Source organism: Ornithorhynchus anatinus, chromosome 1, assembly GCF_004115215.2.
Source record: "Ornithorhynchus anatinus isolate Pmale09 chromosome 1, mOrnAna1.pri.v4, whole genome shotgun sequence".
Taxonomy (NCBI): Eukaryota; Metazoa; Chordata; class Mammalia; order Monotremata; family Ornithorhynchidae; genus Ornithorhynchus; species Ornithorhynchus anatinus.
In genome coordinates, this window is record NC_041728.1 from 107,127,231 (window position 1) to 107,144,959 (window position 17,729).

Consider the following 17,729-nt stretch of genomic DNA (forward strand, 5'->3'; position numbering starts at 1 on the left):
GTTCATTTCCCAAAGCACAGGAATATTTGCCGTTTGCCTACGTGGGCTTCATTCGCTCTGATTTCAGGAACTTTGGGACCTAGGATTAGACAGCAGAAGGGCAACAAGAAGGTAAGTACCCTCTCTGTTCTTTTTCTTTTAACCTCCCTGCGGCTACACTGGCTTAGCCAAGGAAATATGGGGTTCTTCTGGATAAGTGTGATTCCCTTGCCCCTTGCTTCCTGGCTAATATGGGATAGAATGGGAATTCCTGGGAGGGGGGGTCTCTGGAACTCTTCAACTCATATCTCTGAAATTTTGTACCACGGAGAGTCTCACTCCACAAAGTAGGACGTTATTTGGATCCAGGCAACAGAAGAGCTGTAGATTATCTCTTCTTTTATGTTTCCTTCCACTAGCCCGACTCAGAAAAGGGGATTTCCGGGGAACCAGAGTTCCCCCTCTCCTGCCTTCCTGGCTGGCGGAATGCAGAGTGCGAGTTCTTATATTTTCCTATGCTGCACCTTCGGTACCCACAAGTGTCATTTCCATATTCTCCCCAGTTTGACCAGGGTACTGTGTGACAATGAAAATTAATTGCCCAGAAAGTACAGCGTCACTCATGCAAATGAACTGGCTGAGTGTAGGGCTGGCTCTAGAAGTGTTGTGGCCCGGGGCTTGAGGGTCTCACGAGGCCCCCGCCCCCTGTGACCTGCGATGCAAGTGGTGTCGTATGCACCGGTGCACAGAAATGTCCCAGGCGGCATGGCCTGATGGTGTCACATCGCCGCGTACCTCTCCATTCATTCATTCAATCGTATTTATTGAGCCCTTACTGTGTGCAGAGCACTGTAATAAGCGCTCCACCCAGAGTGTAGCTTCTCTCTTCAGATCCCCAGACCCAAACTCTCCCCATCATCAACAGTGGTATTGGTTGAGCCTTTACTATGTGCAGAGCACTTTACTAAATGTTTGAGAAAGTACAATGCAGCAGACTTGGCAGACACATGCCAGGCTACAAAAAGCTTACAGTCTCCCCAGCTTCAAAACTCTTCAGAAAAAATGAACACAGACTTATGCACACATACAAACACACACTTATGCACACGATCACACACACACTCAGACGTACACACTTCCTCCAAGGCTACAGGTAGTTCATAATAATAATAATTATGGTACTTATTAAGTACTCACTATGTGCCAAGCACTTTATTAAGTGCTGGGGTAGATACAGGCTAATCAGGTTGGACACAGTCCCTGTCGCACATGGGGTGTTCACAGTCTTAATCCCCATTTTACAAAAGAGGTAACTGAGACCTAAAGAAGTGAAGTGACTTACCCAAAGTCACAGAGCAGACAGGGGGAGGTGTCAGGATTAGAAACCAGGTCCTCTGACTCCCAGGCCCATGCTCTATCCACCAGGCAACCCTGCTTCTCTACATCACTAGGTCACTTGCTTGCTGTGTGACCTTGGACAAATCACCTAACTTCTCTGTCCTCGGTTTCCTCAACTGCCCCCCACAAGAGACTGTTGGGGCAGATACTTTGAACTGATTAACTTGCGTGTACCCCAGTGCCTAGAGCATAGCAAGCACTTTACAAATACCATCATTATAATTTTTATAATTATTAACCACTGGTATCTGAGCAATGTGCACCCAAATGGCAAGGAGCCAAAAAAGGTGCCCAGTTGTATTTCTGGGGACAAAGGGGCTCAAAGATTCTCATACTTAGGATCAATCAATCAATCAAACCTTACGTGGAGCTCACAGTCTTAATCCCCATTTTCCAGATGAGGTAAATGAGGGACAGAGAAGAGAAGTGACTTGTCCAAGGTCACATAGCAGAAGTGCCGGAGCTAGGATTAGAATCCAGGTCATCTGAGTCACAGGCCCATGCTCTTTCCACTAGGCCATGCTCCTTCATTCTCTCTATTTCTCTACTATTCAAATTAAATCCCCAAAGACTTCATTTTGCATGGAGTCGCACAGTGGGGAAAGAGTAGCTCCCAGCAGTGGCTAAGACCTGACCTCTAACAAAAATGAAAGTGATTTCTCTCCGGAACCATAAAAAACTGTATCTCAACTTCCTTGGTTCCTGTCTAGTACTGCAATCCCCTTGACAGCTGAGTAGTAGAGGAGACTTCCAGACCATCCCTCTGGCCAGGAATAAATGGGTTTGGCGAGATTTGCTGCCCTATCATCAAAGGGGAACAACACCAGTTTTCAAAGTGACCTCTCCTTTTTTTTTTGTTTTTTGTTTTTTCTGTAATGGTGTTTAAGTGCTTTGTGCCAGGCACTATATTAAGCACTGAGGTAGATACGAGCCAATGAATCAATCAGTCAAGAAATCATATTTATTAAATGCTTACAGTGTGTAGAGCACTGTACTAAGCGCTTGGGAGAGTACAATACAACAGAGTTGGTAGACACATTCCCTGCCCACAATGAGCTCACATTAGGGGAGACAGATGGTAATATAAATAAAGAAATTACGGATATATACAAAAGTGCTGTGAAGTTGAGGGAGGAGTGAATAAAGGGAGTAAATCAGGGTGATGCAGAGGGAGTGGATAAAGAGGAAATGAGGGTTCAGTCAGGGAAGGCCTTTTGGAGGAGATGTGTCCTCAGTATGGCTTTCACTGGCAGGAGAGTAATTGTCCGTCGTATATGAAGAGGGAGGGTGTTCCAGGACAGAGGCAGGATGTGGGCCAGAAGTCAGCAGCGAGATAGACGAGATCAAGGTACAGTGAGAAGGTTATCAAAAGAGGAGTGAAATGTGCGGGCTGAGTTGAATTGGGAGAACATCAAGGTGAGGTAGGAGGGGCCAATCCCAGCTCTGCCACTTGTCAGCTGTGTGACTGTGGGCAAGTCACTTAACTTCTCTGTGCCTCAGTACCTCATCTGTAAAATGGGGATTAACTGTGAGCCTCACGTGGGACAAACTGATTACCCTGTATCTACCCCAGCGCTTAGAACAGTGCTCGGCACATAGAAAGCGCTTAACAAATACCAACATTATTATTATTATTGACTGCTTTAAAGCCGGTGGTAAGGAGTTTCTGTTTGATGAGGAGGTGGATTCATTCATTCAATCAATCCATCAATCTTATTTATTAAGTGCTCACTGTGTGCACAGCACCGTACCAAGAGCTTGGGTAAATACAATACAACATTAAACAGTGACATTCCCTGCCCACAACAAGCTTACAGTGTAGAGGTGGGGAAGTAGACATCAATACAAATAAATAAAATGACAGATATGTACAAAAGTGCTGTGAGGCTGGGGATGTGGGGAAGGACAAAAAGAGCAAGTCAGAGAGATGCAGAAAGGAGTGGGAGATGAGGAAAAGTGGAGCTTTAGTCTGGGAAGGCCTCTTGGAGCAGATGTGTCTTCAATAAGGCTTTGAAGGAGGAGAGAGTCATTGTCTGTAGGATACGAAGAGGGAAGGAGCTCCAGACCAGAGGCAGGATGTGGGCCAGGGAGCGGCAGCGAGATAGGAGAGACTGAGACACGATGTGAAGGTTAGCACCATAGGAGCCAAGTGTGTGATCTGGGTTGTAGGAGAGAAGTGGGGTGAGGTAGAAGGGAGCAGATGTTGAAGGGCTTTAAAGCCAATGGTGAGGAGTTTGTGTTTGATAAGGAAGTGGGTGGACAACCACGGGAGATTCTCGAGGAGTGGGGAAAACGTAGACTGAACATTTTTTAGAAAAATGATCCGAGCAGCAGGCAGCAGAGGGAAGTATGGACCGGAGTGGGGAGAGACAGGAAACAGGGAGGTCAGCAAGGCGGCTGATACAACAATCAAGGAGGGATAGGATAAATGCTTGGATTAAAGTGGAGACCGTTTGAATGGAGAGGAAAGGGTAGATTTTAGCGATGTTGTGAAGGTTGAATCGACAGAATTTCGTGATAGATTGAATATGTGGGTTGAATGAGAGAGATGAGTCAAGGAAAATGCTAAGGTTACACGCTCGCGAGACAGGAAGAGTGGTGGTGCTGTCTACGGTGATGGGAAAATCAGGGGGCGGAGAGGGTTTGGGTGGGAAGATAAAGAGTTCTGTTTTAGACGTGTTAAGTTTGAGATATCTCCGGGGCATCCAAGAAGAGATGTCTTGAAATCAGGAGGAAATGCGAGACTGAAGAGAGGGAGAGAGATCGGGGCTGGAGATGTAGATTTGGGTATCATCCGCATAGAGGTGGTAGTTGAAGCCTTGGGAGTGAATGAGTTCTCCAAGAGAGTGGGTGTAGTTGGAGGATGGAAGGGGACCCAGAACCGAACCTTAAGGGACTCCCAGAGTTAGGGGGTGGGAGGCAGAGCAGGAACCTGAGAAAGAGTCTGAGAGTGAGAGCAGCCAGAGAGCTACGAGAAGAACCAGGAGGGGACGTTGTCAGTGAAGCTGAAGTGTAGAAGGCAGCTGAGAGGTCGACTGAGTCTAATCAGGTCGGACACAGGCAGAGCTGTCCCACACAGAGTTCACAGTCTTAATCCCCATTTTACAGATGAAGTAACTGAGACACTGAGAAGTTAAGTAACTCGACAAACTACTTGTTTTGTTGGCTGTCTCCCCCGTTTAGACTGTGAGCCCGTCATTGGGCAGGGATTGTCTCTATCGGTTGCCGAATCGTACATTCCAAGCACTCAGTACGGCGCTCTGCACATAGTAAGTGCTCAGTAACTTCGACTGAATAAATGAATTTATTTATTTAATGAATATATTTATTCATATATTTCTGTGTGCAGAGCACTGTATTAAGTGTTCGGGACAGCATAATACAGAATATATAATAAATGAATATATTTATGTCATTCGAATGAATGACAAAGGTCGCGCATCAGACAAGTGGCAGAGGCAGGATTAGAAGGGCGGAAAGGGGAAAGGGGCTCCAGAAACTGTTTGACCAAGGGAGGGAGTGGCTTTTGTGACTCTGGGTTGCAGCTCTCAGCATTCGAGCAGCCAAATGGTGTGGTACCGTGGCAGGAATGACAGAGCCCAGCCCTGGAGGCCTATGGGCAGGTGTCCCCCAAATTGGCATAACTGGCACTCCCTTCTCCTCTAAGCCCATCAGGAGTGTCCTCCATTTTCTACCAGGAATGGTGCCGTATGGAATTTTTTTACGGTATTAAGTGCCTATTATGTTCCAGGCAATGTTCTAAACACTGGGGTAGACACTAGCTAAGCAGTTTGGACACAGTCCCTGTCCCGCACGGGGCTCACAGTCTTGATCTCCATTTTACAGATGAGGTAACTGAGGCCCAGAGAAATGCCCAAGGTCACAAGCAGACGAGCGGCGGGGCCAGAATTAGAACCCAGGTCCTTCTGACTCCCAGACCCAAGCAGCAAGGATGTGCACGGGACACAGGGAGGCATGACAAGAGGAGGAGAATCCTAGCAACGGGAGGAAATGAGAGCAGGTGCCAGGTTGCCATGGCAGCTGAGGAGTCACCGTCCCAGTGCCAGGGCTGTGTAACTAGAGTTACTCAGGGCCGTGAGATCTCACCTCTTATCATGCGCTGCAAGGGAGAGACAGGCCGCCGCTTTTTCAAATTTGTCCTTAATATTAATAACTTATACTTGTGGGTGAGAAGCAGTGTGACTTAGTGGAATAATAACAGTGACAACCACGATTGATAAGCATTTACTAAGCACTGTTCTAAGCACTTAACAAATACAAGATAATTGGGTTGGAGGTGGTCCCTGTCCCAAATAGGGCTCCCAGTCTTAATCCCCATTTTGCAGATGAGGAAACTGAGGCACAGAGAAGTGATTTGCCCAAGGTCCCACAGCAGATAAGATGTGGAGCCAGGATTAAGCAGAGGGAAAAAACAGAGGCCTGAGAGTCAGGGGACCTGGGTTCTAATCCCACTTCTGCTACTTGTCAGCTGTGTGGCCTTGGGCACGTCACAACTTCTCAGTGTGCCTCAGTTTCTTCATCTGCAAAATGGGGATTCAATACCCATTCTCCCTCCTCCTTAAACAGTGAGTCTCATGTAGGAGAGGGAGTGAGGGACTGTTTCCGGACTGTTCATGTTGGATCTACCCCAAAGTTTAGCCCTGTGCTTGGCATATAGTAATAATAATTGTGGTTTGTGTTAAGTGCTTACTATGTGTCAAGCACTTTACTAAGTGCTGGTGTTAGATACAAAAATCAACAGGATCCATATCACCATTCAAGTAGGAGAGAGAACAGATACTGAATCTCATTCTGCAGTCGAAGGAACCGAGGCAGGGAGAAGTGAAGTGAAGGTCACACAGCATTTCAACTGGCAGAGCCAGAATTAGAACTCAGGTTCTCTGACTCCCGGGCCTGGGTTCTTTCCACTAGGCCACGCCTAACAAATCCCCCCTTTATTATAACCCAGAGAAAGGGCTCATTCCTAAAAACTATCTTTCCTTAAGCCTTTCATGTGTTCCCTAGAATCTAAATCAATTTTAGGGAAAGTCACGGAATTTTCCACAAAGCTCATTAAACACAAAGTTCCTTAAACCCGGCTCTGGCATCAAGAACGGTAACGACGCCGTTGGGTCGAGAGTTGCCCCCAGGGGTTTCTGATACCGGGAGGACGGAACCCCCATCTGAACCGTGGATGAACGGGACCGTAACGCACAAACCTTAATGCACAGCCCAACTTTCCCCCACAGGTATCGATGGGCTTTCCGCCTAACGTATTCCCGGAGCTGCCTTTATTGGAGACATCTTTCTGGAAACCCACTTCAGTTAAAGCAGAGGACTGGAGGCTATAGTACTTTAATAAAGAATATAATGAAAACAGCGTAATGATCCTTTGGCTGAAATGACCTAATGAGGAAGTGCTCTCTATAGCTCTGAACCTACACATCATCATCATCATCGTTGGTATGTATTGAACACTTTCTGTATGCAGAGCACTGTATTAAGTGTTCGGGACAGCATAATACAGAAGAGTTGGGAGATGCGTTCCCTATCCACGGTGAAACCGACATAATGAAGACTGGACCGTGCTGGACCACTGAGATTGGCTGTCCAGGATCCTACACAGAGACTCAGTACAAAACTGACTGGAAACCGACTGTGTGCAGAGCACTCTACTTGGTGGCTACTTTGGTGGAGCACTGTACTGAGCGCCTACTACTACTAATAATAATTATGGTATTTGTTAAGTGCTTACCCCAGTACCCCAGTACCAAGCACTGGGGTGGATACGAGCAAATCGGGTGGGACACAGTCCCTGTCCCACGTGGGGCTCGCAGTCTCAATCCCCATTTTCCAGATGAGGTAACTGAGGCCCAGAGATTAATAAGATGGTATTTGTTGAGCACTTACTATGTGCCAAGCACTCTTCTAAGCATTGGGGTAGATACACGGTAATCAGGTTGTCCCACGTGGGGCTCACAGTCTTCATCTCCATTTTACAGATGAGGTAACTGAGGCACAGAGAAGTTAAGTGACTTGCCCAAGGTCACACGGCAGACAAGTGGCGGAACCCATGAGCTTCTGATTCCCAGGCTCATGCTCCATCCACTACGCCATGCTGCTTCAGTAGCCGCTTTGGCTACTGGGTGCCGAGCAACGTATTCAGAGACTGGGGGACATAATGAAGGAATAGAGCATGGGCCTGGGAGTCAGAGGACCTGGGTTTTAATCCTGGCTCTGCCATTTGTCTGCTGTGTGACTTTGGGCAAACCACTTTACTTCTCTGGGCCTCAGTGACCTCATCTGCAAAATGGGAATTAAGACTCTGAGCCCCATGGGGGACATGGACTGTGGCGAACCTGATTAGCTTGAATCTACTCCAGCGTTTAGTACAGTCCGTGGCATGCAGTAAGAGCTTAACAAATCCCATTAAAAAAAGTAAAATATGGCAAGTTTGCAACCTCATGGGGAAGAATAGCAGGCAAAAAAGGACAAATCCGTGGTGGTTTAAAAAAATGGAAGACTCGATATTAATATCAAGTGTAAGTGGAGAAAAAATTAGTAGCTACCAAGAGTTAATAACTACGTTCCCTGCCCACAGTGAGCTTGCAGTCTTCATCGCTTGAATTTGTGACCTTCAGGCATTTGATATTTGTTCTACCCTCAATCGCACACCATTTATGTACATATCTTTAAATTATATATTATAAATTATTTATTTATATCAATACCTCTCTTCCCCTCAAAGACTGTAAGCTTACTGTGGGCAGAGAACATGTCTACCAACTCTGCTGTACTGTGTCCTTGCCAGATCTTGGTAGAGTGCTCTGCACATAGTAAGCACTCAATAAATATTATTGATCGATTGATCGATAGATTGATTTCGGCCCCGCTAGACTCGGGTGAGTGAAGGTGTCATGACTAATTAACCCTGGAGTCGCAACTCCTCCGCTTTCACCCTTTCTCCCCATTCCTGGCCCCCCGCTCTCTAAGGCGGGATCCGGGGGAAGGGGGGGTTAGGATTTCCTGTCCAGAAGCAGACCCCGAGTCCCACTCTCCCGATGGCCCATTAGTTTCTTAACGAGCCCGACGAACGGCTTAGCTGTGTGCTTCAGTAGCGGGTTTCCGTCTCTGACCCGCTGGGATCAGCTTACCCTGAGCAGGACATTTGATTGTCCTTACTGGGTTTCAGGGTGGTGCTCCTTCATTCATTCATCATTCAGTCGTATTTATTTGAACGCTTACTGTGTGCAGAGTACGGTACTAAGCGCTTGGAAACTTCTCCTCTAGCCTCAGAAGACACTCACGGGGCCTGGGGTGAACACTTTCCCCAGGCCCTGGCATGGCTGGCTTCCTTCTTCCTTCTCAGTTGGAACTGAGAGGGTCGATTTTTCACTGCGGGGATGGTTGCCTTACATACCCCCTTTCCACAAGGGTCTATTCATTCACTCAGTCAATCATATTTATTGAGCACTTACTGTGTGCAGAATACTGTACTAAACGCTTGAGAACACACAACAATAAACAGACACATTCACTGCCCACACAGAGTTTGAAGTCCAGAAGCGGAGACAGACAATAATTTATAAAAAAATGACAGATATGCACATAAGTGCTGTGGGGTGGGGACGGGGGGTGATGAATGAAGGGAGCGAGTCAAGGCAATGAAGAAGGGAAAGGAAGAAGAGGAAAGGAGGGCTTAGTCAGGAAAGACCTCTTGGAGGAGATGTACCTTCAGTAAGACTTTAAAGGGGGAGAAAGTAATTGTCTGTCTGTTATAAGGAGGGAGGGCATTCCAGGCCAGAGGTAAAATGTGGGCGAGACGTCTACGGCAAGATAGATGAGACTGAAGTGTAGTGAGACTGTCTAGAGTCCCCTCTTGATTGAAAGTTCGTTGTGGGCAAGGGATGTGTCTGTTTATTATATTGTGCTGCCCCAAACACTTGGTACAGTGCCCTGTTCGCAGTAATAAATGCAATAAATGCAACTGAATGAATGGTTGAATGAGAAGCACCATGGCCTAAGGGAAAGAGCATGGACCTAGAAGTCAGAAGACATGGGCTCTCATCTCGGCTCTGCCTCTTGTCTGCTGCGTTAGCTTGGACAGGTCACTTTACTTCTCTGTGCCTCAGTTACTTCATCTGTAAAATGGTGATTAAGATTATGTGCTCTCCGTAGGACAGAGACTGTGTCCAGCCCGATTAGGTTATATCTAGACTGTGAGCCCGCTGTTGGGTAGGGATTGTCTCTACTTGTTGCCAAATGATATTTTCCAAGGGCTTAGTACAGCGCTCTGCACACAGTAAGAGTTCAATAAATACGACCGAATGAATGAATCTACCTCATGACTTTGTACTTTGCCTGGCAGAGAATAAGTGCTTAACAAATATCATAAAAACGTCTACCTAATTAAATAATTGATTCCCACTTCTGGGTAGTACTGCCCTTGCCGAACAACCCAATTTGTCTTTTAGAATATTTCCTGGATCTGCCCTGTCCTCTCCACCCACACTGTCACATCCAGGAACAAGCTGACGAGTGGACTACTGCATCAGCCCTCTCACTGATTTCCCTGCCTCCAGTCTCTCCCCTCAAACAATCAATTAATTGATCATATTTACTGAATGTTTACTATGTGCAGAGCACTGTAGTAAGTGCTTGGGAGATTACAATGCAACAGAATCAGCAGATACGTTCCCTGCCCATAACGAACTTCCATTTTAAATTCACCTCTGTAAAATGCCATTCAGAACGTGTCACTCTACACCTCAAACACATCCAATGGCTACTCATTTTTCTCCAAATCGAACCAAAACGTATGACCATTAGATTCAAGGCTCTCTATCTTTCTTCTCTCGTTCATTCATTGTATTTATTGAGCGTCCGTCTCAGTGATGACTTCCCAGCTCACTCTTGGCTCCTCCGAAGATCATAAATCACTCCTCCTTTCCTCTGCCCCTCCAGCTGGCCACTGACTTGGCCATGACAACTCTGTCCCTTGGGGTGGCCTGATGGCTGGACCTCCCCCTATACCTATAACATATTCATAATTTATTTATTAATATTAATATCTGACCAATGTCTGACTCCTTCTCTAGCTCATTGTGGGCAGGGGACATGTCTACCAATCTCTGTGATATTTGTACTCTGTGTTAGTTGAGAAGTGGCTTGGCCTAGTGGGTAGAGCACGGGCCTGGGAGTCAGAAGGACCTGGGTTCTCATTCCAGCTCCTCGTCATGTCTGCTGTGTGACCTCGGGAAAGTTGCTTCTCTGAGCCTCAGTTACCGCATCTGAAAATGGAGATTAAGACTGTGAGCCCCATGTGGGACAATGACTCTGGCCAACCCAATTTGCTTGTATCCACTTTAGCCCTTGGTATAATGCCTGGCATAAAGTCAGCGCTTAACAAATAGCACAAGTATTTATTATTATTATTATTATTATTATGGTATTTGTTGAGCACTTACTATGTACAAAGCACTGTTCTAAACGCTGGGGGGATACAAGGTAATCAGGTTGTCGCACGTGGGGCTCATGGTCTTAATCCCCATTTTACAGATGAGATAACTGAGGCCCAGAGAAGTGAAGTGACTTGTCCAAAGTCACACAGCTGACAAGTGGCAAATCCAGAATTAGAACCCATGACCTCTGACTCCCAAGCCCGGGCTCTTGCCATAGAGTCAGGTTGCTTCTCGTGAGGGAGACTTGGTCTTTTAGGTCACGCTTTCACCCACGGATGAGATCTCACCGTCTCTAACGTCATCTTTGATATTGAATGTGAACAACTGCTTTGGCTGTGACTCGACTGTTTTCTGAATTCTTCATAGTCCTGCTTAAATCATGCTTAAATGTCCTGGTGGCGTGTTCCACGTTCCCTGCCATTCATGTCCGTACTCTCCCAAGCGCTTAGTACGGTGCTGTGCTCACAGTAAGTGCTCAAGAAATGTGATTGATTGGCTGATTGTTTGATTACCCCTGCTGGACCTAAAGCTCATCTCTCCACACGCCCTGTGAGTGCCCCGACCTTGAAGGGTAAGAAAGGAGTGAGAATGCGGCAGAACAGAGGATAAAGAGCAGAGAAGGCAGGGAGCAGAAGACAGAGAGAGAGAGTAGAGGGCATAAAGCACAGAAGAGAAGTATGGCAGAGGGTGAAGGTCACCACATAGAAGTGAGAGAAAGAGAAAGAGGAAGTGAGTTGTAGAGCATAGGAGAGAGGTAGGGCAGAGGGTAGAGGTCGCCACACAAGAGTGAGAGAAAAAGGAAGTGGGAGAGAGAGAGAGGTAAAAAGAAAGAGACAGAGGCGATAAAGCAACTTTCTTATGCTGTCGAGTCATCTCCGACCCAGAGCGATGCCATGGACACACCTCTCCCAGAACACCCCACCTCCATCTGCAATCATTCTGGTAGTGTGTCCATAGAGTTTTCTTGGTAAAAATACAGAATTGGTTTACCACGGCCTCCTCCCTTCTGCCCTCGACTCTCTCCCATGCTGCTGCTGCCCAGCACAGGGGAGTTTTGACTTGTAGCAGATGGTCTTCCACTGGCTAGCCACTGCCTAAGCTAGGAACGGAATGGACAGGCCTCTGCTTGGCTCTCCCTCCCGTAGTCAAGACCAGTGGACTACTGGAAACTCTTCAGGTGTGACTCTGAGATGGGTATAAAGGACAAAGATGAGAAAAATGCCAGTGAAGGGTAGCATGAGAGCTGGGCTGGGAGCAGGAGAAGCTACTAGGCAGATGCAAGATCAGGAAGGGACAATCAATCAAACAATGGTATTTATGGGCAGGGAATGTGCCTGCTAATTATGTTGCATTTTACTCTTCCAAGCACTTAGTTCAGTGCTCTGCACATAGTAAGCCCTCGATAACTATCACTGACTGACGGATTCATTGATTGAAAGCTTACCACATGTGAAGCACTGTACTAAACACTTAGGAGAGTACAACAAAAGTAAAAAAAGCGGCATCTGCCCTCAAGGAGATTACAATCCGATAGGGAGCAAAGAAGAGGGGTAGACATAGACAGGAACAGCAGGCTAAAGGGAAAGGGAAATGAGGAGAGGCAGGAGGAGGGGACAAGAGTAATGGGACAGAGACAGGCAGAGAAGCAGAGAGGGAGAGATGGGGAGATGGACCAGCGGGGATCAGAGCGGCCATCTGGTGAAGGAGGAGAGCAGCACAGAATAAGGACTGGAAGAGAGAGAAGGGAAAGAGACTTGGGCAGGGAGAGGGTGAGGAACAAATCTCTATGGATTGTGGGCTAGTCCTGTGACATCCACTGGTGCTGAATAATTCCTATATGTCAGTCAAACAGTGGTACGTATGGAGTGCTTAACTGTGTGCAGAGCAGTGTACTATGCTCTCAATAATAAAAATAAAAGAATGGTGATGTTTGTTAAGCACTTACTTTGTGTCAAGCATTTTTCTAAGAGCTGGGGCAATAACAATAATAATAATGATGGTATCTGTTAAGTGCTTACTATGTGCCTAGCACTGTTCTAAGCACTGGGTTAGATACAAAGTAGTCAGGTTGTCCCACATGGGGCTCACAGGCCTCCCCCCCCCCCATTTTACAGATGAGGTAACTGAGGCACAGAGAAGAAAAATGACTTACCCAAAGTCACCCAGCTGACAAGTGGCAGAGCTGGGATTCATAATGATAATAATAATGTTGGTATTTGTTAAGCGCTTACTTTGTGCAGAGCACTGTTCTAAGCACTGGGATAGATACAGGGTAATCAGGTTGTCCCACGTGAGGCTCACAGTTAATCCCCATTTTACAGATAAGGTAACTGAGGCACAGAGAAGTTAAGTGACTTGGCCACAGTCACACAGCTGACAAGTGGCAGAGTGGGATTCGAACCCATGACCTCTGACTCCCAAACCCAGGCTCTTTACACTGAGCCATGCTGCTTCACATCTTCTGACTCCCAGACCCTTGATCTTTCCACTAAGCCACGCTGCTTCTCACTTGGGAGAGTACAATTCAACAGAGTTGGTAGACATGTTCCCAGCCCACAGCGAGATTACAGTCCAGGCGAGGAGCCAGACATTAATACAAATAAATAAATTATGGGTATATAGCTAAGTGCTGTGGGACCGAGGGTGGGGTGAATAGCAACTAAAGAGAAGCAGCATATCGTAGTGGATAGAGTACAGGCCTGGAAGTCAGAAGGACCTGGTTTCTAATCCTAGTTCCACCACTCATTCATTCAGTAGTATTTATTGAGCGCTTACTATGTGCAGAGCACTGTACTAAGTGCTTGGAATGTACAATTGGGCAACAGATAGAGACAATCTCTGCCCAGTGACGGGCTCACAGTCTAATCGGGGAAGACAGACAGCAGAGCAAAACAGAATGAAACAAAAACAAGACAACATTATCATGATAAATAGAATCAAGGGGATGTACACCTCATTAACAAAACAAATAGGGTAATAAATAATATACACAAATGAGCACAGTGCTGAGGGGAGGGGAAGGGGGGAGGGGGAGGAAGTGAGAAGGGGGTGAGAAGGGAGGGGAGGGGAAGGGGAGCAGAGGGGAAGGAGGGCCAGTTGAGGGGAGGGGAAGGGGGAAGGGGGTGGAGCAGAGGGTAGAGGGGGAGCAGAGGGAAAGGGGGGAGGAGTCTGGGAAGGCCTCCTGGAGGAGGTGAGCTCTCAGTAGGGCTTTGAAGAGGAGAAGAGAGTTAGTTTGGCAGAGGTGAGGAGGGAGGGTATTCCAGGACCGTGGGAGGACGTGGGGCAGAGGTCAACAGTGGGATAGGCGTGAACTTGTCCGCTGGGAGACCTTGGACAAGTCACTTAACTTCTCTGTACCTCAGTACCTCATCTGTAAAATGAGGACTAAGACTGTGAGCCCCTGATTGTCCAACCTGATTAGAGTCTATCTACCCCAGAGCTTAGAACGGTGCTCGACACATAATAAGCGCTTTACAAATACAGTTATTTTTAACTAAATGGAAATCAACCTTCAATGCAGCAATCCTTTGCAGCACTGATTCTGACCCCCAGACGAAACTTTTAAAAAAAGACCAACTGTCTCATCCTCCTCCTAAATGTGCATTGCTTTGAAGGAGGAAAGTGAATTATCACTAAGCAAGAACTGCAGTTTTAAACAATCCTCCTGGTCAATCCACAGTTAAGGGGAACAGTCTTCGTTTTATTGAAGGGTTGAGCGATATGGAGCAGAAGGAATAGCTGGAATTAGCACTGGTCCAGATAAATGGAAATTGGCAGACCCAATTTGATTCAGAAGTGAAAAAACACTCTATGGTTGTCCTTCGTTAACTGGAAATCATTTTCGCCGCTTTGTGAATCATCCTAAAACAGCCTGTCACCGATGACGAAGGGCTACCAGACGTTCAGGGGAAAACTACAGTCCAGTAGGCTGCTCTCTCTAGGAAGACCTCTGGACTTTGAAAAATAACATTAATAATCATAACATTGATAATTTTGGTATTCGTTAAGCACTTACTCTCTGTCAAGGACTAAGTGCTGGGGAAAACACATGTTAATCAGGTTAGACTCAGTCTCTGTCCACTTGGGACTCACGGTCTAAGTAGGAGGGATAACAGGCACTGGATCCCCAACTTACTGATGAGGAAACTCAAACACAGAGAAGTTAAGTGCTTAAGGTTACACGGCAGACCAGCTCGGGAGCCAAGATCCAGGTCCTCTGATTCCGAGGCCTGGGCTCTTTCCAGTAGGCTCCGCTGCTTCCCAGTATAAGAATATGGGTATAAATGCTGTGGGACTTGGATGGCAGATATCAAAGTGGTCACACACAGATGCTGTGTGACTCAGAGGGTGGATAAGGGGTACGGCGGCTAGGAGGGGCTAGTCCGGGAAGTCTTCTTGGAGGAGATGTGATTTTAGTAGGACTTGGAAGATGGGGAGAGTGGTGGGCTGTTGGGTTGTGAAAGAGGAGGGCATTCCAGGTCAGAGGGGAGATGTGAACTGCAGCGAGGCAGACGAGACTGAGGTGGATGAGTAGGTTGTTGTCAGAGGAGTGGAGTGTGTGGGCTGGGTTGTAGTAGGAGATTAGCGAGGTTAGGTAGGAGGGGGAGAGCTTGCCTGGGATTCACACTCAACCGGGCAGGTAATGTGTCGGTTGCAGTGTACTCTCCTAAGCACTTAGTACAGTGCTTTGCACACAGTAAGTGCTCAATAAATGCAACTGAATGAACGAACCCCCATCTGGGAAAAGCATGAGGTGGGGCTCGAAGCCTGTTCCCATGGGAGACAGGGCAGGGCGGGGCGGGGCAAGGGTTGGAGAATGTGGTGGTCTGGGGTTGGGCGGCACGGGATTTGGCAAATAGGGTGCCACGCCTTCAACAGATGTCCTTTTGTCCTGGCTCTGGGAACACAAACTCTCACTCATGTCTAGCGCCTCCTCCCTCCCTCCCTCTCTAGCTCTCTCCCTTTCTCCCCTCCCCTTCCCTAACTCTCCATACCACAGTCAACGGCTGGTACTGTAGACCTCTGCACTGTCCCTCTGCCGACCTCTAAGGCGGATCCGCTCCATCCCTCACTGTCCTTCCACCGTCCCCGCAACAGGGTGGTAAAAATGTACAAAGGTCCTTCAGGGTTGCGGTCGTTAATGGGACAGGCTGGCTGTACCACAGCAGACCCAGGAAGGCACCGCTGATGGTCTAAAGTCCCCTTCACTCAAATCACCTGGTCCTATGTTCCCTAATGAAATGATTTCTGTGGAACCACCTCATGGATTCAAGATACAAATTAATCTGTCCTTTAGACCACAAATTCATCGCGGGTGGGGAACGCGTTATACTGTACTCTCCCAAGAGTTTAGTATAGTGTTCTGCACAAATACCACTGGTGATGATGATGATGATGGTGATGATCCATGGCAACTTTGCTATTTCCTGGTCTAGATAAGATGGGAGAAAATTTTCATTTTGATCTGGCCAGAGGGTTCAGAGAATGAAGAGGAAGTCCCAGAGGCTGCCTAGGATCTCTCCTCCCCAACGTGACAGTAAGGCACGGTCTAGTGGCTAGAGCCCAGGCCTGGGAGTCAGAAGGTCCTCGCTTCTAATCCCTGCTCTGCCACTCGCCTGCTGTGTGGCACTGGGCAGGTCACTTCTCTCCTCTGTACCTCAGTTACCTCATCTGTAAAATGAGAATTAAGATGTGAGCCCCTTGTGGGACATGGATCGCGTCCAACCTGATTATCTTGCATCTACCCCAGAGCTAAAAAAGTGCTGGGCACATAGTAAGCATTTAACAAATTTGTGGGCAGATAACGTGTTTGTTTATTGTTGTGTTGTGTTCTCCCCAGCGCTTAGTACAGTGCTCTGTACACGGTAAGCGCTCAATAACTACGATTAAATGAATGAATGACTTAATGAACTAATACCATTTTCAAAAAACAAAAAACAAAGATCTCTCCTGGCTCTCAACACTCTTTCATTCATTTATTCAGTCATATTTATTGAGAGCTTACTGTGTGCAGATCATTGTACTAAGCACTTGGGAGAGTACAATACAACAATAAACAGACACATTCCCTTAGAGCTTACGGTCTAAATGCGGGGACACAGACATCAACACAAATAAATAAATTACAGATATGTACGTAAGTGCTGGGGGGCTGGGAGGAGGGAACAAATTAGGGCGACACAGAAGAGAGTGGGAGAAGAGGAAAGGAGGGGCTCAGTCAGGGAAGGCTTTAGGGAGGAAATGTGCCTTCAGTAAGGCTTTCATTCATGCAGTTGTATTTATTGAGCACTTACTGTGTGCAGAGCACTGTACTAATCACTTGGAAAGTACAATTCAGCAACAAGTAGAGACAATCCCTGCCCACGACGGGCTCACAGTCTAGAAGCGGGGAGACAGTCATCAGAACAAGTGAACGGGCATCAGTAGCATCAATATAAATAGAATTATAGATATATACACATCATTAATATAAATAGAATTATAAATGGGTACATATATACACAAGTGCTGTGGTGGAGGAGGGGAGTAGAGTGAAGGGAGAGAGTCGGGGTGATAGGGAGGAAGGAGGAGCAGAGGAAAAGGGGGGTCTCAGTCTGAGAGCTTTGAAGCAGGGGAGAGTATTGTCTCTGTCGGCTTTGAGGAGGGAGGGCGATCCAGGCCAGAGGCAGGATTTTGCTTCTTCCTCTGGCCTGGGTAACTAGTTAGCATAGTCTTCCCACAGGGTTCACACTCTCCCTCTGGGCACAACATCCACCAGGCTGAAGTTGAGCGTTGGCAGGATCCGGCCAATTAAGTATTAACCACTCATCAGTACAATCAGCCCCACCCCGCTGCACTACAGCCCTCTGGCCTTGGGCTGGGACAGGTGTCCCTTTGGGCGGAGGACGGAGT

The 17,729-nt window shown here is 47.2% G+C and overlaps 1 protein-coding gene and 1 long non-coding RNA gene across 5 annotated transcripts in view; one reads left to right on the forward strand and one right to left on the reverse strand.

Moving 5' to 3' along the window:
- PLS1 (plastin 1) overlaps window positions 1-17,729 on the reverse strand; it is a 102,313-nt gene that overhangs the window by 52,045 nt on the left and 32,539 nt on the right. Inside the window, exon 1 of one of the 4 annotated variants that reach the window (XM_029073514.2) lies at window positions 1,322-1,362. The exons of the other annotated variants lie outside the window; for them this stretch is intronic. The gene's annotated coding sequence lies outside the window, so the exon portion shown is untranslated. Of the gene's footprint in view, window positions 1-1,321; window positions 1,363-17,729 lie in introns of those variants that run through there. 4 annotated transcript variants of the gene reach the window in all.
- LOC120638497 lies at window positions 44-6,757 on the forward strand. The gene is made up of 2 exons (XR_005660190.1): window positions 44-111; window positions 6,627-6,757. It is a non-coding gene; the product is annotated as an uncharacterized LOC120638497 (long non-coding RNA).